Genomic DNA, 22,162 nt, shown 5'->3' on the forward strand with positions numbered 1-22,162 from the left:
ATTGTCACAAGAAACAAAGTGTGTTTGATAAGATCCGACCATTTTATTACGGGAGGATCAGTATGTATGGATTCTGATGTGACTGATAAACCCATTCGTATCTTAAGCACAATCTAATACGTGAGACAACGCCCTGGCACACGATAAAAAAAAAAAGAGAGAGCGGTTTTGTGTCCCCACAGTCCATAATGTAGAAAAGAGAGAAAAAAGCCTTTCTGATTTGGTGTGTGTGCTCATAGTGCAGAGTGTAGAGAAAAGAAAGCCGTTTTGGTGTCACGGGTGTTGTGACTTACACACACACATTTCTAAATTGAGAAAGGAAATTATTTTAGAGGAAGCACTAGAGTTTAGATCCCACATTTGTTGATAGGCATTCATTTATTTCTTCACTTCTGATAAAAATGATAAGACTGACCTAAAGAATTGGAGGCCCATCACACTTTTAAACTTTGACTGTAAAGTTTTTAGCAAGGTTTTAACGACACGGATGTCCTCTGTTTTAGAGGAGGTAATTCACCCAGACAAGGCTTGTGCCATCTCAGAGAGACAACTCACCGACAGCCTCGTACTGATTCGAGACATCATTGATTACGCTAGAGACAGAAACACCCGGCTTGTCATCTTAAATTTAGACTTTGAAAAAGATTTTGATCGGGTCTCGCATAAATATCTCTTTCAGGTGTTGCAGCCATCGAATAGGGCCCGATTGTTCCTACTTGGTGAGATTTGCTTGGTTGAGACGCTTGCTCCCCCCCCTTGCTCCTCGGCTGACCAAGTAGGAACAATCGGGCCCTATTCGATGGCTGCCTTGTCTTTTACTCTGTGCACAAGACAAGGCAGCCACAAACACCACGGGAACACCGTATTGAGGCTTTGTTCTGACCACTCATTCGGTGTCGCGTTTCTTTCAAGCAATTCTCCCGGTTAGCCCACACTCGGCTCGCTCCCAGAGCTGTGTTAAAGTCTACTTCGCATTCACTCTCTTTTCTCAGCAGATTAAAAGAAAGTTTCATCTTGGGCTCCCTGAAACTTCCATCCTGCACCGCTGTTTGCTTTTTCACAAGAGCAGAGAAGAGCGCACCGTTCCCAGCGGCACTGCAGTACTGGGTCGATGCTTGGAGTGAACGGAGCAAGCTTCTTTTTCAACTCCTATTCTTAAAAATCCATTTAATATGTAGTCCTCGTATAGAGGACATATTAAACTGATAAGAACAGATACTACACTTGATCTTAGCCAAAAGGCCGAGAAGCGATAACTGTCCACTGTTTCAGGTCCGAGGGCCCTTGCTGGCACAATGCGCACTTGTAGCAGTGTTCTTTTTATGGCCATAGGTGGCCAGAGTGTCACGTTGCACCTCCGCCCACCCGCTGCACTGAGCACTCTTCAGCCCTTTTAAATGGTATAACGTTGCACTCCCGCATGCTCCAGCAAGCACCATTCAAGCAACAACTTTGCACTCCAGCTTCGAACATCGGCACAATCGCAAAAAGTAAGGCGACTCTACTCAGAGAAGTCACTCTGCACAGTAACAAGATTTCTTTTGCACAGACAGAAAGGGCTTCACCCGCAAAGGTAAAGCCTGCCAAAAATAGAAACAACTCATTAGTGCTGCTCTCCACGAAAGTCTTTAGTAAAAGGCGAAAGACTTGTATGTTATGAAGAGAAACCAGAGTACGATTATCCGTCACTGCGGGAGCAGGGCATCAGGCTAGTTGCCATAGCCACCTTCCCCATGGTGAGCGTTGCTTGGTTGAAACGCTTGCCCCTGTGCAATCGACAAGGCAGCAACAAAAACACCACGGGAACACCGTATTGAGGCTTTGTTCTGACCGCTCATTCGGTGTCGCGTTTCTTTCAAGCAATTCTCCCGGTTAGCCCACACTCGGCTCGCTCCTAGAGCCGTGTTAAAGTCTACTTCGCATTCACTCTCTTTTCTCAGCAGACTCTTGGGATTTTATCTATAAAATGAATTCCTTCACTCAAACTATGTTAAAACTGCTTTGTCATTCATATTTACCATGTCTAGAAAGATTTAAACAAAAAAAAAAACAACGTTGTACTTTGCAGTAAAAGAAAGAGCAAATCTAAAGTTTCAGGAATCCGAAAATAAGCTGACTCTCATGAGTTCTTCACGATTTCGGATTTTGCTATAAAATGAATTCCTTCACTCAAACTAAATTAAAACTGCTAAACCGCTAATCTGTTACATGTAAGGCAGATGTCAAATTCACCGAAATAGGATCTAAGGGTATTCGGCCAATCGAGCTGTAGCAGCTTTGGTAAAAGAGTATAAGTTGAAGAGTTTGTGAATAAAGGTGTGCGCACACATAGTGAGCTGTAGGAAAATAGGCAGGGAGCAATGCCGGCTGGGGTATATGTTCTTGTATGTTGTCTGACTGTTTGATTTGAATGTGTTGTGTAAGTGTCCTGTTGAATGTTACATGTTTGGGCTTTGACACGCTTCACTGTGGTTGTTAACTGTGTGGTGTGTCCTGAAATGTTATATGTTTGGGCTGTGTGACATGCTTAATGCTTGTCAGTAGCTACCCACTTATTCATATATAGCAACTGACAACATAAGAAGTCTGGACATACTTTGATAGTAGTTGTAGAAGTATCCTTATTGATAATAGATAAACTAATTCATAGTGATAGAACAGTAGATGAACAGGTGCCTGCACGTCTCACGAAAATAAAATGGGTGTATGATTGCTGACGGCAGAGCAATACTGCCAAACTTATGAGTTCTTGTGGCAAACTTGATTCAGTGTCTTGACGTGTATACGCTGTTTCGCTGACTTGATTGTCACAAGAAACAAAGTGTGTTTGATAAGATCCGACCATTTTATTACGGGAGGATCAGTATGTATGGATTCTGATGTGACTGATAAACCCATTCGTATCGTAAGCATAATCTAATACGTGAGACAACGCCCTGGCACACAATCAAAAAAAAAAAGAGAGAGCGGTTTTGTGTCCCCACAGTCCATAATGTAGAAAAGAGAGAAAAAAGCCTTTCTGATTTGGTGTGTGTGCTCACAGTGCAGAGTGTAGAGAAAAGAGAGAAAAGAAAGCCGTTTTGGTGTCACGGGTGTTGTGACTTACACACACACATTTCTGAATTGAGAAAGGAAATTATTTTAGAGGAAGCACTAGAGTTTAGATCCCACATTTGTTGATAGGCATTCATTTATTTCTTCACTTCTGATGAAGTTTCAACAATAAACAACAAACTTTGTATTATGAGAAAGAACCAGACTCATTCTTCAGGAATCCGAAAATAAGCTCTATTTTACGAGTTATGCACGAATTCGGATTCTCCTATAAAACGAATTCCTTAACTCTAACCAAGTTAAGACTGCTTTGTCCTTCATATTTATTCATGTCTAATCAAGTTTCAACGATAAACAACGTTGTACTTTGTAGAATGAGAAAGAACTTCTTCAGCAATAAGCATCTCTCGACATATGACGAAATACAGATTTTGCTATAAAATTAATTCCTTCTATCAGCCTGACTTAAAACTGTTTGTCCTCCTTATTTATCCACTTCAAATCAAGTTTCAACAATTAAAAAAATGTTGTAGTTTGAGAAAAAACAACTTAATCTTAAGCAATCAGTAGGGTAAGAAAGGGTAAGAAAAGGTGCAAATGCCAACCATACATCACTAAAAGGTGGAGCGGAAGTATTCGGCTGCAAGTAGGTGCGAATGCCTGACAATGTATGATCAAAAGAGGGAGCGGAGGTTTTCGGCTGCAAGGTCTGAATGTCCAACCATAATTTGTAAAAACCGGGGAAGAAAAGGCTCGAAAGCCCGACTATACACCATCAAAAGCGGGAGCGGAGGTGTTCGGCTGCAAGTAGGTGTGAATGTTCGACCATAATTTGTAAAAAGCGGGTAAGAAAAGGTTCGAATGCCCGACTATATATTAACCAAAGCAGGAGGAGAGGTCTTCGGATAAGAGTGGGTGAGAATTTACAACCATAATCTATAAAATGCGGTGAAAAAAAAGGTGTGAATACCCCATAGAACACTAAAAGGTAGAGCGGAAGTGTTCGGCTGCAAGAAGGTGTGAATGTCTGACCATAGTTTGTAAAAAGCTGGTAAGAAAAGGTTCGAATGCCCGAACATACACCATCAAAGGAGGGAGCGGAGGTGTTCCGCTGTAAGAAGGTGTGAATGTCCGACCATAGTTGGCAAAAAGCAGGTAAGAAAAGGTTAAAATACCCGATTGTACACAATCAATAGCGGGAGCAGAGTTGTTCCGCTACTAAAAGGTGTGAAAGTCCGACCATGGTTTGTAAAAAGCGGGTAAGAAAAGGTGCGAATGCCCGACAATGTATGATCAAAAGAGGGAGCGGAGGTTTTCGGCTGAAACAAGGTCTGAATGTCCATCCATATTTTGTAAAAATCTGGGAAGAAAAGGCTCGAAAGCCCGACTATACACCATCAACAGCTGGAGCGGAGGTGTTCAGCTGCAAGAAGGTCTGAATGTCCATCAATAATTGCTAGAAAACATGGAAGAGAATTTTCGAATATCAAACCGCACATGATCATAAGCGGGAGAGGAGGTGTTAAAATGCAAAAAGGTGTGAATGTCCACCCATAATTACTGCAAAATGGGTAAGAAAAGGTACGAATGCGCAACCATACATCATCAAAAGCAGGAGTGGATGTGTTCGGCTACAAGAAGGTTTTAATGTCCGACCACAGTTTGTAAAAAGCGGGTAAGAAAAGGTTCAAATGCCCGAACATACACCATCAAAAGAGGGAGCGGAGGTGTTCCGCTGTAAGACGGTGTGAATGTCCAACAATAGTTGGTAAAAAGCGGGTAAGAAAAGGTTAAAATACCCGACTGTACACAATCAATAGCGGGAGCGGAGTTGTTCGGCTACAAGAAGGTGTGAAAGTCCGACCATGGTTTGTAAAAAGCGGGTAAGAAAAGGTTCGAATGCCCGAATATATACCATCAAAAGCGGAAGCGGAGGTGTTCGGCTGCAAGAAGGTGTGAACGTCCGACCAAAGTTTGTAAAAAGCAGTGAAGAAAAGTTTCGAATATCCAACCAAACATAATCAAAAGCGGGAGCAGAGCTGTTCGACTGCAAGTAGGTGTGAATGTCAGATCATAATTTGCAAAAAGCTGATGAGAAAGGGTGAGAATGCCCGACTATACACCATCAAATGCGGGAGCGGAAGTGTTCGGCTGTGAGTAGGTGTGAATGTCAAACCATAATTGCTGAAAAATGTGTTAGAAAAGACTAGAATGCCGGACCATACATCATCAAAAGCGGGAAAAGTGGTGTTCGGCTGCAAGTAGGTGTGTATGTCCACCCATAATTACTGAAAAGCGGGCAACAAGTAGGTTTGAATACCCATCATCAAAAGCAGGAGTGGATGTGTTCGGCTACAAGAAGGTTTGAATGTCTCACCATAGTTTGTAAAAAGCGGGTAAGAAAAGGTTCGAATATCTAACCAAACATAAGAATGAGTCTTTTCCGCTGTAGATTGCCCGACTATAGACCATCAAATGCGGGAGCGGAGGTGTTCGGCTCTGAGTAGGTGTGAATGTCCGACCATAATTGCTGAAGAATGTGTTAGAAAAGGTAAGAATGCTGGACCATACATCATCAAAAGCGGTAGAGGTGGTGTTCGGCTGCAAAAAGGTGTGACTGTTCGACTAAAGTTTGTAAAAAGTGAGTAAGACAAGGTGCGAATGCCTGACAATGTATGATCAAAAGCGGGAGCGGAGGTGTTCAGCTGCAAGAAGGTCTACATGTCCATCAATAATTGCTAGAAAACATGAAAGAAACTTTTCGAAAATCAAACCGCACATGATCATAAGTGGGATAGGAGGTGTTCAGCTGCAAGGTGTGAATGTCCACCCATAATTCCTGAAAAATGGGCAAAAAAAAGGTGTGAATGCCCAACCATACATCATCAAAAGCAGGAGTGGAAGTGTTCGGCTACAAGAAGGTGTGAACGTCCAACCAAAATATGTAAAAAGCAGTTAAGAAAAGGTTCGAATATCCAACCAAACATAATCAAAAGCGGGAGCAGAGCTGTTCGACTGCAAGTAGGTGTGAATGTCAGATCATAATTTGCAAAAAGCTGATGAGAAAGGGTGAGAATGCCCGACTATACATCATCAAATGCGGGAGCGGAGTTGTTCGGCTGTGAGTAGGTGTGAATCTCCGACCATAATTGCTGAAAAATGTGTTAGAAAAGGTAAAAATGCCGGTCCATACATCATCAAAAGCGAGAGAGGTTGTGTTCGGCTGCAAGTAGGTGTGAATGTCCAGCCATAATTACTCACAAACGGGTAAGAAAAGGTAGTATTGCCAGACCATATATGATCAAAACAGGGAGCGGAGGTGGTTCAGCTGCAAGAAGGTTTGAATGTCCGACTAAAGTTCAAATATATTAACAAAAGCGGGAGGAGAAGTCTTCGGATGAAAGTGGTTGAAAATTTCCAACCATAATGTATAAAATGCGGTGAAAAAAAAGGTGTGATAGAACACTAAAAGGTGGAGCGGAAGTGTTCGGCTGCAAGAAGGTGTGAATGTCCGACTATATTTGGTGAAAAGCAGGTGAAGCAAGGTCTGAATGCCCAACCTTACATCATCAAAAGCAAGATCAGAGTTGTTTGGCTGCAAGAAGGCCATAGTTTGCCAAAAGCGGGTAAGGTGCGAATGTCCGACTAAATATCAACAAAATTTGGGGCGGAGGTTTTCGGATGCAAGTGGGTGTGAATATCCCACCGTACAAGTATGGTGGAGAGGAAGCTGTGAATAGCCGACCATAGTTTGGAAAAAGCGGGTAAGAAAAGGTTTGAATGCCCGAACATACACCATCAAAAGAGGGAGCGGAGGTGTTCCGCTGTACGAAGGTGTGAATGTCCGACCATACTTGGTAAAAAGCGGGTAAGAAAAGGTTAAAATACCCGACTGTACACAATCAATAGCGGGAGCGGATGTGTTCGGCTACAAGAAGGTGTGACAGTCCGACCATGGTTTGTAAAAAGCGGGTAAGAAAAGGTGCGAATGTCCGACAATGTATGATCAAAAGAGAGAGCGGAGGTTTTCGGATACACGAAGGTTTGAATGTCCTACCATAGTTTGTAAATAGCGGGTAAGAAAAGGTTCAAATGCCCGACTATACACCATAAAAAGCGGGAGCGGAGGTGTTCCGCTGTAAGACGGTGTGAATGTCCGACCATAGTTGGTAAAAAGCGGGTAAGAAAAGGTTAAAATACCCGACTGTACACAATCAATAGCGGGAGCGGAGTTGTTCGGCTACAAGAAGGTGTGAAAGTCCGACCATGGTTTGTAAAAAGCAGTTAAGAAAAGGTTCGAATATCCAACCAAACATAATCAAAAGCGGGAGCAGAGCTGTTCGACTGCAAGTAGGTGTGAATGTCCAGCCATAATTACTCACAAACGGGGGAAGAAAAGGTAGTATTGCCAGACCATACATGATCAAAACAGGGAGCGGAGGTTCAGCTGCAAGGTGTGAATGTCTGACTATAGTTTGTAAAAAGTGGGTAAGACAAGGTGCGAATGCCCAACAATGTATGATCAAAAGAGAGAGCGGAGGTGTTCGGCTGCAAGGTCTGAATGTCCAACCATAATTTGTAAAAACCGGGTAAGAAAAGGCTTGAAAGCCCGACTATACATCATCAAAAGCGGGAGCGGAGGTGTTCAGCTGCAAGAAGGTGTGAATGTTCGACTAAAGTTTGTAAAAAGCTGGTAAGACAAGGAGTGATGTCCCGACATTGTATGATCAAAAGCGGGAGCGGAGGTGTCCAGCTGTGAGTAGGTGTGAATGTCCGACCATAATTGCTGAAAAATGTGTTAGAAAAGGTAAGAATACTGGACCATACATCATCAAAAGCGGGAGAGGTGGTGTTCGGCTGCAAGAAGGTGTGAAAGTCCGACAATGGTTTGTAAAAAGCGGGTAAAAAAAGGTTAGAATGCCCGAATATACATCATCAAAAGCGGAAGCGGAGGTGTTCGGATGCAAGAAGGTGTGAACGTCCGACCAAAGTTTGTAAAAAGCAGTGAAAAGCGAGAAAAAGCATTTCGTGAGTTCTGCATGATTTGGGATTTTGCTTATAAAATGCATTACTTCACTCAAACTATGTTAAAACTGATTTGTCCTTCATATTTACTATGTCTAGAAATATTTAAACAAAAAACAACGTTGTACTTTGCAGTAAAAGAAAGAGCAAATCTAAAGTTTCAGGAATCCGAGTATAAGCCTGCTTTCATGAGTTCTGCACGATTTCGGATTTTGCTATAAAATGAATTGCTTTGCTCAAACCAAGTTAAAACTGCTTTGTCCTTCCATATTCATCAATGTCTAGATCGACTTCAACAAAGAAAAACATTGGACTTTGCAGTAGAAGAAGTTGAAATCCATCTACACATTGATAAATATGAAGGACAAAGCAGTTCCCACTTGCCCTTAAGAAAATAAGCTTATTCTCGGATTCCTGATCCTTCAGTGTTGCTCTTTCTTCTACTGCAAAATACAATGTTTCCCATTCGCACCTTACCCGCTTTTGGCAAACTATGGCCTTCTTGCAGCCAAACAACTCTGATCTTGCTTTTGATGATGTAAGGTTGGGCATTCAGACCTTGCTTCACCTGCTTTTCACCAAATATAGTCGGACATTCACACCTTCTTGCAGCCGAACACTTCCGCTCCACCTTTTAGTGTTCTATCACACCTTTTTTTTCACCGCATTTTATACATTATGGTTGGAAATTTTCAACCACTCTCATCCGAAGACCTCTCCTCCCGCTTTTGTTAATATATTTGAACTTTAGTTTGACATTCAAACCTTCTTGCAGCTGAACCACCTCCATTCCCTGTTTTGATCATGTGTGGTCTGGAAATATTACCTTTTCTTCCCCCGTTTGTGAGTAATTATGGCTGGACATTCACACCTACTTGCAGCCGAAAAACCACCTCTCCCGCTTTTGATGATGTATTGTCCGGCATTCTAGTCTTTTCTATCACATTTTTCAGCAATTATGATCTGACATTCACACCTACTTGCAGTCGAACAGCTCTGCTCCCGCTTTTGATTATGTTCGGTTGGATATTCAAACCTTTTCTTAACTGCTTTTTACAAACTTTGGTCGGACGTTCACACCTTCTTGCAGCCGAACACCCCCGCTTCCGCTTTTGATGGTATATATTCGGGTATTCGAACCTTCTCTTACCCGCTTTTTACAAACCGTGGTTGGACTTTCATACCTTCTTGTAGCTGAACAACTCCACTCCTGCTTTAGATGATTTATGGTTGGACATTCGCATCTTTTCCTACCCATTTTTCAGTAATTATGGGTGGATATTTACATCTTCTTGCAGCTGAACACCTCCTCTCCCGCTAATGATCATGTAAGGTTTGATATTCGAAAATTTTATTTCATGTTTTAAAGCAATTATTAATGGACATTCACACCCACTTGCATCCGAAGACCTCTGCCCCAAATTTTGTTGATATTTAGTCGGACATTCGCACCTTACCCACTTTTGGCAAACTATGGCCTTCTTGCAGCCAAACACCTCTGATCTCGCTTTTGATGATGTAAGGTTGGGCATTCAGACCTTGCTTCACCTGCTTTTCACCAAATATAGTCGGACATTCACACCTTCTTGCAGCCGAACACTTCCGCTCCACCTTTTAGTGTTCTATCACACCTTTTTTTCACCGCATTTTATACATTATGGTCGGAAATTTTCAACCACTCTCATCCGAAGACCTCTCCTCCCGCTTTCTTTAATATATTTGAACTTTAGTCGGACATTCAAACCTTCTTGCAGCTGAACCACCTCCGCTCCCTGTTTTGATCATATATGGTCTGGCAATACTACCTTTTCTTACCCGTTTGTGAGTAATTATTGCTGGACATTCACACCTACTTGCAGCCGAACACAACCTCTCTCGCTTTTGATGATGTATGGACCGGCATTTTTACCTTTTCTAACACATTTTTCAGCAATTATGGTCGGAGATTCACACCTACTCACAGCCGAACAACTCCGCTCCCGCATTTGATGATGTATAGTCGGGCATTCTCACCCTTTCTCATCAGCTTTTTGCAAATTATGATCTGACATTCACACCTACTTGCAGTCGAAAAGCTCTGCTCCCGCTTTTGATTATGTTTGGTTGGATATTCGAACCTTTTCTTAACTGCTTTTTACATATTTTGGTTGGACATTCACACCTTCTTGTAGCCGAACACTTCCACTCCTGCTTTTGATGATGTATGGTTGGGCATTCACACCTTTTTTTTGCCCATTTTTCAGGAATTATTGGTGGACATTCACACCTTGCAGCTGAACACCTCCTATCCCACTTATGATCATGTGCGGTTTGATTTTCGAAAAGTTTCTTTCATGTTTTCTAGCAATTATTGATGGACATGTAGACCTTCTTGCAGCTGAACACCTCCGCTCCCGCTTTTGATCATACATTGTCAGGCATTCGCACCTTGTCTTACCCACTTTTTACAAACTTTAGTCGAACAGTCACACCTACTTGCAGCCGAACACAACCTCTCTCGCTTTTGATGATGTATGGACCGGCATTCTTACCTTTTCTAACACATTTTTCAGCAATTATGGTCGGAGATTCACACCTACTCACAGCCGAACAACTCCGCTCCCGCATTTGATGGTGTATAGTCGGGCATTCTCACCCTTTCTCATCAGCTTTTTGCAAATTATGATCTGACATTCACACCTACTTGCAGTCGAACAGCTCTGCTCCCGCTTTTGATTATGTTTGGTTGGATATTCGAACCTTTTCTTAACTGCTTTTTACAAACTTTGGTTGGACGTTCACACCTTCTTGTAGCCGAACACTTCCACTCCTGCTTTTGATGATGTATGGTTGGGCATTCCTACCTTTTTTTTACCCATTTTTCAGGTATTATGGGTGGACATTCACACTTTCTTGCAGCTGAACACCTCCTCTCCCATTTATGATCATGTGTGGTTTGATTTTCGAAAATTTTCTTTCATGTTTTCTAGCAATTATTGATGGACATTTAGACCTTCTTGCAGCTGAACACCACCTCTCCCGATTTTGATGATGTATGGACCAGCATTTTTACCTTTTCTAACACATTTTTCAGCAATTATGGTTGGAAATTCACACCTACTCACAGCCGAATAACTCCGCTACCGCATTTGATGGTGTATAGTCGGGCATTCTCACCCTTTCTCATCAGCTTTTTGCAAATTATGATCTGACATTCACACCTACTTCCAGTCGAACAGCTCTGCTCCCGCTTTTGATTATGTTTGGTTAGATATTCGAACCTTTTCTTAACTGCTTTTTACAAACTTTGGTCGGACGTTCACAATATCTTGCAGCCGAACACCTCCGCTTCCGCTTATGATCATGTGCGGTTGGGCTTTCGCACCTTTTCTTACCCATTTTTCAGTAATTATGGGTGGACATTCAGACCTTCTTGCAGCCGAAAACTTCCGCTCCCTCTTTTGATCATACATTGTCGGGCATTCGCACCTTTTCTTACCCGCTTTTTACAATTCATGGTCGGACTTTCACACCTTTTAGTAGCGGAACAACTCTGCTCCCGCTATTGATTGTGTACAATAGGGTATTTTAACCTTTTCTTACCTGCTTTTTGCCAATTATGGTTGGACATTCACACCTTCTTACAGCGGAACACCTCCGCTCCCTCCTTTGATGGTGTATGTTTGGGCATTCGAACCTTTTCTTACCCGCTTTTTACAAACTATGGTCAGACATTCAAACCTTCTTGTAGCCGAACACATCCACTCCTGCTTTTGATGATGGGTATTCAAACCTACTTGTTGCCCGCTTTTCATTAATTATGGGTGGACATACACACCTCGTCGCAGCCAAACACCTCCGCTCCCTGTTAGGATCATGTATGGTTGGGCATTCGTACCTTTTCTTACCCATTTTGCAGTAATTATGGGTGGACATTCACACCTTCTTGCATTTGAACACCTCCTCTGCCGCTTATGATCATGTGCGGTTTGATATTCGAAAATTCTCTTCCATGTTTTCTAGCAATTATTGATGGACATTCAGACCTTCTTGCAGCTGAACACCTCCGCTCCAGCTGTTGATGGTGTATAGTCGGGCTTTCGAGCCTTTTCTTCCCAGATTTTTACTAAATATGGATGGACATTCAGACCTTGTTTCAGCCGAAAACCTCCGCTCCCTCTTTTGATCATACATTGTCGGGCATTCGCACCTTTTCTTACCCGCTTTTTACAAACCATGGTCGGACTTTCACACCTTTTAGTAGCGGAACAACTCTGCTCCCGCTATTGATTGTGTACAATCGGGTATTTTAACCTTTTCTTACCTGCTTTTTGCCAACTATGGTCGGACATTCACACCTTCTTGCAGCGGAACACCTCCGCTCCCTCCTTTGATGGTGTATATTAGGGCATTCGAACCTTTTCTTACCCGCTTTTTACAAACTATGGTCAGACATTCACACCTTCTTGCAGCCGAACACTTCCGCTCTACCTTTTAGTGTTCTATGGGGTATTCACACCTTTTTTTTCACCGTATTTTATAGATTATGGTTGTAAATTCTCACCCACTCTTATCCGAAGACCTCTCCTCCTGCTTTGGTTAATATATAGTCGGGCATTCGAACCTTTTCTTACCCGCTTTTTACAAATTATGGTCGAACATTCACACCTACTTGCAGCCGAACACCTCCGCTCCCACTTTTGATGGTGTATAGTCGGGCTTTCTAGCCTTTTCTTCCCCGGTTTTTACAAATTATGGTTGGACATTCAGACCTTGCAGCCGAAAACCTCCGCTCCCTCTTTTGATCATACATTGTCAGGTATTCGCACCTACTTGCAGCCGAATACTTCCGCTCCACCTTTTAGTGATGTATGGTTGGCATTTGCACCTTTTCTTACCCTTTCTTACCCTACTGATTGCTTAAGATTAAGTTGTTTTTTCTCAAACTACAACATTTTTTTAATTGTTGAAACTTGATTTGAAGTGGATAAATAAGAAGGACAAACAGTTTTAAGTCAGGCTGATAGAAGGAATTAATTTTATAGCAAAATCTGTATTTCGTCATATGTCGAGAGATGCTTATTGCTGAAGAAGTTCTTTCTCATTCTACAAAGTACAACGTTGTTTATCGTTGAAACTTGATTAGACATGAATAAATATGAAGGACAAAGCAGTCTTAACTTGGTTAGAGTTAAGGAATTCGTTTTATAGGAGAATCCGAATTCGTGCATAACTCGTAAAATAGAGCTTATTTTCGGATTCCTGAAGAATGAGTCTGGTTCTTTTTCATAATACAAAGTTTGTTGTTTATTGTTGAAACTTCATCAGAAGTGAAGAAATAAATGAATGCCTATCAACAAATGTGGGATCTAAACTCTAGTGCTTCCTCTAAAATAATTTCCTTTCTCAATTCAGAAATGTGTGTGTCTAAGTCACAACACCCGTGACACCAAAACGGCTTTCTTTTCTCTCTTTTCTCTACACTCTGCACTGTGAGCACACACACCAAATCAGAAAGGCTTTTTTCTCTCTTTTCTACATTATGGACTGTGGGGACACAAAACCGCTCTCTGTTTTTTTTTTTTGATTGTGTGCCAGGGCGTTGTCTCACATATTAGATTATGCTTACGATACCAATGGGTTTATCAGTCACATCAGAATCCATACATACTGATCCTCCCGTAATAAAATGGTCGGATCTTATCAAACACACTTTGTTTCTTGTGACAATCAAGTCAGCGAAACAGCGTATACACGTCAAGACACTGAATCAAGTTTGCCACAAGAACTCATAAGTTTGGCAGTATTGTTCTGCCGTCAGCAATCATACACCCATTTTATTTTCGTGAGACATGTGCAGGCACCTGTTCATCTACTTTTCTATCACTATGAATTAGTTTATCTATTATCAATAAGGATACTTCTACAACTACTATCAAAGTATGTCCAGACTTCTTATGTTGTCAGTTGCTATATATGAATAAGTGGGTAGCTACTGACAAGCATTAAGCATGTCACACAGCCCAAACATATAACATTTCAGGACACACCACACAGTTAACAACCACAGTGAAGTGTCAAAGCCCAAACATGTAACATTCAACAGGACACTTACACAACACATTCAAATCAAACAGTCAGACAACATACAAGAACATATACCCCAGCCGGCATTGCTCCCTGCCTATTTTCCTACAGCTCACTATGTGCGCGCACACCTTTATTCACAAACTCTTCAACTTATACTCTTTTACCAAAGCTGCTACAGCTCGATTGGCCGAATACCCTTAGATCCTATTTCGGTGAATTTGACATCTGCCTTACATGTAACAGATTAGCGGTTAAGCAGTTTTAATTTAGTTTGAGTGAAGGAATTCATTTTATAGCAAAATCCGAAATCGTGAAGAACTCATGAAAGTAAGCTTATTCTCGGATTCCTGAAACTTTAGATTTGCTCTTTCTTTTACTGCAAAGTACAACGTTTTTTTTTTTGTTTAAATCTTTCTAGACATGGTAAATATGAAGGACAAAGCAGTTTTAACATAGTTTGAGTGAAGGAATTCATTTTATAGATAAAATCCCAAGAGTCTGCTGAGAAAAGAGAGTGAATGCGAAGTAGACTTTAACACGGCTCTGGGAGCGAGCCGAGTGCGGGCTAACCGGGAGAATTGCTTGAAAGAAACGCGACACCGAATGAGCGGTCAGAACAAAGCCTCAATACGGTGTTCCCGTGGTGTTTTTGTTGCTGCCTTGTCGATTGCACAGGGGCACGCGTTTCAACCAAGCAACGCTCACCATGGGGAAGGTGGCTATGGCAACTAGCCTGATGCCCTGCTCCCGCAGTGACGGATAATCGTACTCTGGTTTCTCTTCATAACATACAAGTCTTTCGCCTTTTACTAAAGACTTTCGTGGAGAGCAGCACTAATGAGTTGTTTCTATTTTTGGCAGGCTTTACCTTTGCGGGTGAAGCCCTTTCTGTCTGTGCAAAAGAAATCTTGTTACTGTGCAGAGTGACTTCTCTGAGTAGAGTCGCCTTACTTGTTGCGATTGTGCCGATGTTCGAAGCTGGAGTGCAAAGTTGTTGCTTGAATGGTGCTTGCTGGAGCATGCGGGAGTGCAAAGTTATACCATTTAAAAGGGCTGAAGAGTGCTCAGTGCAGCGGGTGGGCGGAGGTGCAACGTGACACTCTGGCCACCTATGGCCATAAAAAGAACACTGCTACAAGTGCGCATTGTGCCAGCAAGGGCCCTCGGACCTGAAACAGTGGACAGTTATCGCTTCTCGGCCTTTTGGCTAAGATCAAGTGTAGTATCTGTTCTCATCAGTTTAATATGTCCTCTATACAAGGACTACATATTAAATGGATTTTTAAGAATAGGAGTTGAAAAAGAAGCTTGCTCCGTTCACTCCAAGCATCGACCCAGTACTGCAGTGCCGCTGGGAACGGTGCGCTCTTCTCTGCTCTTGTGAAAAAGCAAACAGCGGTGCAGGATGGAAGTTTCAGGGAGCCCAAGATGAAACTTTCTTTTAATCTGCTGAGAAAAGAGAGTGAATGCAAAGTAGACTTTAACACAGCTCTGGGAGCGAGCCGAGTGTGGGCTAACCGGGAGAATTGCTTGAAAGAAACGTGACACCGAATGAGTGGTCAGAACAAAGCCTCAATACGGTATTCCCGTGGTGTTTGTGGCTGCCTTGTCTTTTGCACAGAGTAAAAGACAAGGCAGCCATCGAATAGGGCCCGATTGTTCCTACTTGGTCAGCCGAGGAGCAAGGGGGGGGAGCAAGCGTCTCAACCAAGCAAATCTCACCAAGTAGGAACAATCGGGCCCTATTCGATGGCTGCAACACCTGAAAGAGATATTGATGCGAGACCCGATCAAAAGCTTTTTCAAAGTCTAAATTTAAGATGACAAGCCGGGTGTTTCTGTCTCTAGCGTAATCAATGATGTCTCGAATCAGTACGAGGCTGTCGGTGAGTTGTCTCTCTGAGATGGCACAAGCCTGGTCTGGGTGAATTACCTCCTCTAAAACAGAGGACATCCGTGTCGTTAAAACCTTGCTAAAAACTTTACAGTCAAAGTTTAAAAGTGTGATGGGCCTCCAATTCTTTAGGTCAGTCTTATAATTTTTATCAGAAGTGAAGAAATAAATGAATGCCTATCAACAAATGTGGGATCTAAACTCTAGTGCTTCCTCTAAAATAATTTCCTTTCTCAATTTAGAAATGTGTGTGTGTAAGTCACAACACCGTGACACCAAAACGGCTTTCTTTTCTCTACACTCTGCACTATGAGCACACACACCAAATCAGAAAGGCTTTTTTCTCTCTTTTCTACATTATGGACTGTGGGGACACAAAACCGCTCTCTCTTTTTTTTTTTATTGTGTGCCAGGGCGTTGTCTCACGTATTAGATTGTGCTTAAGATACGAATGGGTTTATCAGTCACATCAGAATCCATACATACTGATCCTCCCGTAATAAAATGGTCGGATCTTATCAAACACACTTTGTTTCTTGTGACAATCAAGTCAGCGAAACAGCGTATACACGTCAAGACACTGAATCAAGTTTGCCACAAGAACTCATAAGTTTGGCAGTATTGCTCTGCCGTCAGCAATCATACATCCATTTTATTTTCGTGAGACATGTGCAGGCACCTGTTCATCTACTTTTCTATCACTATGAATTAGTTTATCTATTATCAATAAGGATACTTCTACAACTACTATCAAAGTATGTTCAGACTTCTTATGTTGTCAGTTGCTATATATGAATAAGTGGGTAGCTACTGACAAGCATTAAGCATGTCACACAGCCCAAACATATAACATTTCAGGACACACCACACAGTTAACAACCACAGTGAAGTGTCAAAGCCCAAACATGTAACATTCAACAGGACACTTACACAACACATTCAAATCAAACAGTCAGACAACATACAAGAACATATACCCCAGCCGGCATTGCTCCCTGCCTATTTTCCTACAGCTCACTATGTGCGCGCACACCTTTATTCACAAACTCTTCAACTTATACTCTTTTACCAAAGCTGCTACAGCTCGATTGGCCGAATACCCTTAGATCCTATTTCGGTGAATTTGACATCTGCCTTACATGTAACAGATTAGCGGTTAAGCAGTTTTAATTTAGTTTGAGTGAAGGAATTCATTTTATAGCAAAATCCGAAATCGTGAAGAACTCATGAAAGTAAGCTTATTCTCGGATTCCTGAAACTTTAGATTTGCTCTTTCTTTTACTGCAAAGTACAACGTTTTTTTTTTTGTTTAAATCTTTCTAGACATGGTAAATATGAAGGACAAAGCAGTTTTAACATAGTTTGAGTGAAGGAATTCATTTTATAGATAAAATCCCAAGAGTCTGCTGAGAAAAGAGAGTGAATGCGAAGTAGACTTTAACACGGCTCTGGGAGCGAGCCGAGTGCGGGCTAACCGGGAGAATTGCTTGAAAGAAACGCGACACCGAATGAGCGGTCAGAACAAAGCCTCAATACGGTGTTCCCGTGGTGTTTTTGTTGCTGCCTTGTCGATTGCACAGGGGCACGCGTTTCAACCAAGCAACGCTCACCATGGGGAAGGTGGCTATGGCAACTAGCCTGATGCCCTGCTCCCGCAGTGACGGATAATCGTACTCTGGTTTCTCTTCATAACATACAAGTCTTTCGCCTTTTACTAAAGACTTTCGTGGAGAGCAGCACTAATGAGTTGTTTCTATTTTTGGCAGGCTTTACCTTTGCGGGTGAAGCCCTTTCTGTCTGTGCAAAAGAAATCTTGTTACTGTGCAGAGTGACTTCTCTGAGTAGAGTCGCCTTACTTGTTGCGATTGTGCCGATGTTCGAAGCTGGAGTGCAAAGTTGTTGCTTGAATGGTGCTTGCTGGAGCATGCGGGAGTGCAAAGTTATACCATTTAAAAGGGCTGAAGAGTGCTCAGTGCAGCGGGTGGGCGGAGGTGCAACGTGACACTCTGGCCACCTATGGCCATAAAAAGAACACTGCTACAAGTGCGCATTGTGCCAGCAAGGGCCCTCGGACCTGAAACAGTGGACAGTTATCGCTTCTCGGCCTTTTGGCTAAGATCAAGTGTAGTATCTGTTCTCATCAGTTTAATATGTCCTCTATACAAGGACTACATATTAAATGGATTTTTAAGAATAGGAGTTGAAAAAGAAGCTTGCTCCGTTCACTCCAAGCATCGACCCAGTACTGCAGTGCCGCTGGGAACGGTGCGCTCTTCTCTGCTCTTGTGAAAAAGCAAACAGCGGTGCAGGATGGAAGTTTCAGGGAGCCCAAGATGAAACTTTCTTTTAATCTGCTGAGAAAAGAGAGTGAATGCAAAGTAGACTTTAACACAGCTCTGGGAGCGAGCCGAGTGTGGGCTAACCGGGAGAATTGCTTGAAAGAAACGTGACACCGAATGAGTGGTCAGAACAAAGCCTCAATACGGTATTCCCGTGGTGTTTGTGGCTGCCTTGTCTTTTGCACAGAGTAAAAGACAAGGCAGCCATCGAATAGGGCCCGATTGTTCCTACTTGGTCAGCCGAGGAGCAAGGGGGGGGAGCAAGCGTCTCAACCAAGCAAATCTCACCAAGTAGGAACAATCGGGCCCTATTCGATGGCTGCAACACCTGAAAGAGATATTGATGCGAGACCCGATCAAAAGCTTTTTCAAAGTCTAAATTTAAGATGACAAGCCGGGTGTTTCTGTCTCTAGCGTAATCAATGATGTCTCGAATCAGTACGAGGCTGTCGGTGAGTTGTCTCTCTGAGATGGCACAAGCCTGGTCTGGGTGAATTACCTCCTCTAAAACAGAGGACATCCGTGTCGTTAAAACCTTGCTAAAAACTTTACAGTCAAAGTTTAAAAGTGTGATGGGCCTCCAATTCTTTAGGTCAGTCTTATCATTTTTATCAGAAGTGAAGAAATAAATGAATGCCTATCAACAAATGTGGGATCTAAACTCTAGTGCTTCCTCTAAAATAATTTCCTTTCTCAATTTAGAAATGTGTGTGTGTAAGTCACAACACCGTGACACCAAAACGGCTTTCTTTTCTCTACACTCTGCACTATGAGCACACACACCAAATCAGAAAGGCTTTTTTCTCTCTTTTCTACATTATGGACTGTGGGGACACAAAACCGCTCTCTCTTTTTTTTTTTATTGTGTGCCAGGGCGTTGTCTCACGTATTAGATTGTGCTTAAGATACGAATGGGTTTATCAGTCACATCAGAATCCATACATACTGATCCTCCCGTAATAAAATGGTCGGATCTTATCAAACACACTTTGTTTCTTGTGACAATCAAGTCAGCGAAACAGCGTATACACGTCAAGACACTGAATCAAGTTTGCCACAAGAACTCATAAGTTTGGCAGTATTGCTCTGCCGTCAGCAATCATACATCCATTTTATTTTCGTGAGACATGTGCAGGCACCTGTTCATCTACTGTTCTATCACTATGAATTAGTTTATCTATTATCAATAAGGATACTTCTACAACTACTCTATCAAAGTATGCCCGGACTTCTTACGTTGTCAGTTGCTATATATGAATAAGTGGGTAGCTACTGACAAGCATTAAGCATGTCACACAGCCCAAACATAAAACATTTCAGGACACACCACACAGTTAACAACCACAGTGAAGCGTGTCAAAGCCCAAACATGTAACATTCAACAGGACACTTACACAACACATTCAAATCAAACAGTCAGACAACATACAAGAACATATACACCAGCCGGCATTGCTCCCTGCCTATTTTCCTACAGCTCACTATGTGTGCGCACACCTTTATTCACAAACTCTTCAACTTATACTCTTTTACCGAAGCTGCTACAGCTCGATTGGCCGAATACCGAATAATCCTAATTCGGTGAATTTGACATCTGCCTTACATGTAACAGATTAGCGGTTTAGCAGTTTTAATTTAGTTTGAGTGAAGGAATTCATTTTATAGCAAAATTCCTGATGTCCACCAGGCTCGGGGCCTGCAGCGACCATATTCTGGGAGCTACTGTACCCCCAGAAGGTACCCATCCCGCCCCACCCCACTCAACCCAACCCCACTCCGGAGGACCTCTACAAAAAACAAACAAACAACAACAAAAAACAAACAAACAAACCACCCGGTCACACCAGTCGCAGCAGCCCGGGCCTGAGACCCACCATCACCCAGGCCCCCCCAAGCCCCCCCTCAACAGGTGCGCTCTTGTGAAAAAGAAAACAGCGGCAGCAACAAAAACACCACGGGAACACCGTATTGAGGCTTTGTTCTGACCGCTCATTTGGTATGGCGTTTCTTTCAAGCAATTCTCCCGGTTAGCCCGCACTCGGCTCGCTCCCAGAGCCGTGTTAAAGTCTACTTCGCATTCACTCTCTTTTCTCAGCAGACTAAAAGAAAGTTTCATCTTGGGCTCCCTGAAACTTGCATCCTGCACCGCTATTTGCTTTTTCACAAGAGTAGAGAAGAGCGCACCGTTCCCAGCGGCACTGCAGTACGGGGTCAATGCTTGGAGTGAACGGAGCAAGCTACTTTTTCAACTCCTATTGCTAAAAATCCATTTAATATGTAGTCCGCGTATAGAGGACATATCAGATATTAAACTGATAAGAACAGATACTACACTTGATCTTAGCCAAAAGGCCGAGAAGCGACAACTGTCCACTGGTTCACGTCCGAGGGCCCTTCCTGGCACAATGCGCACTTGTCCGCTAACACCCCTGTTCTTTTTATGGCCATAGGTGGCCAGAGTGTCACTTTGCACCTCCGCCCACCTGCTGCACTGAGCACTCTTCAGCCCTTTTAAATGGTATAACTTTGCACTCCCGCACGCTCCAGCAAGCACCATTCAAGCAACAACTTTGCACTCCAGCTTCGAACATCGGCACAGTCGCAACAAGTAAGGCGACTCTACTCAGAGAAGTCACTCTGCACAGTAACAAGATTTCTTTTGCACAGACAGAAAGGGCTTCACCCGCAAAGGTAAAGCCTGCCAAAAATAGAAACAACTCATTAGTGCTGCTCTCCACAGAAGTCTTTAGTAAAAGGCGAAAGACTTGTACGTTATGAAGAGAAACCAGAGTACGATTATCCGTCACTGCGGGAGCAGGGCATCAGGCTAGTTGGCATAGCCACCTTCCCCATGGTGAGCTTTGCTTGGTTGAGACGCTTGCTCCCCCCCCCCCCCCCCCCCCCCTTGCTCCTCGGCTGACCAAGTAGGAACAATCGGGCCCTATTCGATGGCTGCCTTGTCTTTTACTCTGTGCAAAAGACAAGGCAGCAACAAAAACACCACGGGAACACCGTATTGAGGCTTTGTTCTGACCGCTCATTCGGTGTCGCGTTTCTTTCAAGCAATTCTCCCGGTTAGCCCGCACTCGGCTCGCTCCCAGAGCCGTGTTAAAGTCTACTTCGCATTCACTCTCTTTTCTCAGCAGACTCTTGGGATTTTATCAATAAAATGAATTCCTTCACTCAAACTATGTTAAAACTGCTTTGTCCTTCATATTTACCATGTCTTGAAAGATTTAAACAAAAAAACCAACGTTGTACTTTGCAGTAAAAGAAATAGCAAATCTAAAGTTTCAGGAATCCGAGAATAAGCTTACTTTCATGAGTTCTTCACGATTTCGGATTTTGCTATAAAATGAATTCCTTCACTCAAACTAAATTAAAACTGCTAAACCGCTAATCTGTTACATGTAAGGCAGATGTCAAATTCACCGAATTAGGATTATTCGGTATTCGGCCAATCGAGCTGTAGCAGCTTCGGTAAAAGAGTATAAGTTGAAGAGTTTGTGAATAAAGGTGTGCGCACACATAGTGAGCTGTAGGAAAATAGGCAGGGAGCAATGCCGGCTGGGGTATATGTTCTTGTATGTTGTCTGACTGTTTGATTTGAATGTGTTGTGTAAGTGTCCTGTTGAATGTTACATGTTTGGGCTTTGACACGCTTCACTGTGGTTGTTAACTGTGTGGTGTGTCCTGAAATGTTATATGTTTGGGCTGTGTGACATGCTTAATGCTTGTCAGTAGCTACCCACTTATTCATATATAGCAACTGACAACGTAA

General features: G+C 42.7%; 8 non-coding genes across 8 annotated transcripts; 4 read left to right on the forward strand and 4 right to left on the reverse strand.

The window, feature by feature from the left end:
* Positions 1–1,070: 1,070 nt before the first annotated feature.
* Positions 1,071–1,254, reverse strand: LOC140320552 (U2 spliceosomal RNA). The gene has a single exon (XR_011918388.1). It is a non-coding gene; the product is annotated as a U2 spliceosomal RNA (small nuclear RNA).
* Positions 1,255–1,562: 308 nt separating this feature from the next.
* On the reverse strand, positions 1,563–1,676 carry LOC140265984 (U5 spliceosomal RNA). The gene has a single exon (XR_011906660.1). It is a non-coding gene; the product is annotated as a U5 spliceosomal RNA (small nuclear RNA).
* A 13,237-nt stretch (positions 1,677–14,913) lies between these two features.
* On the forward strand, positions 14,914–15,027 carry LOC140265985 (U5 spliceosomal RNA). Its single transcript, XR_011906661.1, has one exon. It is a non-coding gene; the product is annotated as a U5 spliceosomal RNA (small nuclear RNA).
* A 308-nt stretch (positions 15,028–15,335) lies between these two features.
* On the forward strand, positions 15,336–15,519 carry LOC140320602 (U2 spliceosomal RNA). The gene has a single exon (XR_011918434.1). It is a non-coding gene; the product is annotated as a U2 spliceosomal RNA (small nuclear RNA).
* Positions 15,520–17,712: 2,193 nt separating this feature from the next.
* LOC140265987 (U5 spliceosomal RNA) lies at positions 17,713–17,826 on the forward strand. Its single transcript, XR_011906662.1, has one exon. It is a non-coding gene; the product is annotated as a U5 spliceosomal RNA (small nuclear RNA).
* Positions 17,827–18,134: 308 nt separating this feature from the next.
* LOC140320603 (U2 spliceosomal RNA) lies at positions 18,135–18,318 on the forward strand. The gene has a single exon (XR_011918435.1). It is a non-coding gene; the product is annotated as a U2 spliceosomal RNA (small nuclear RNA).
* A 2,236-nt stretch (positions 18,319–20,554) lies between these two features.
* On the reverse strand, positions 20,555–20,745 carry LOC140320477 (U2 spliceosomal RNA). The gene has a single exon (XR_011918324.1). It is a non-coding gene; the product is annotated as a U2 spliceosomal RNA (small nuclear RNA).
* Positions 20,746–21,061: 316 nt separating this feature from the next.
* Positions 21,062–21,175, reverse strand: LOC140265800 (U5 spliceosomal RNA). Its single transcript, XR_011906491.1, has one exon. It is a non-coding gene; the product is annotated as a U5 spliceosomal RNA (small nuclear RNA).
* Positions 21,176–22,162: the final 987 nt, after the last annotated feature.

Source organism: Leuresthes tenuis, unplaced genomic scaffold (assembly GCF_036924035.1).
Source record: "Leuresthes tenuis unplaced genomic scaffold, fLeuTen1.0.hap1 SCAF_12, whole genome shotgun sequence".
Lineage (NCBI taxonomy): Eukaryota > Metazoa > Chordata > Actinopteri > Atheriniformes > Atherinopsidae > Leuresthes > Leuresthes tenuis.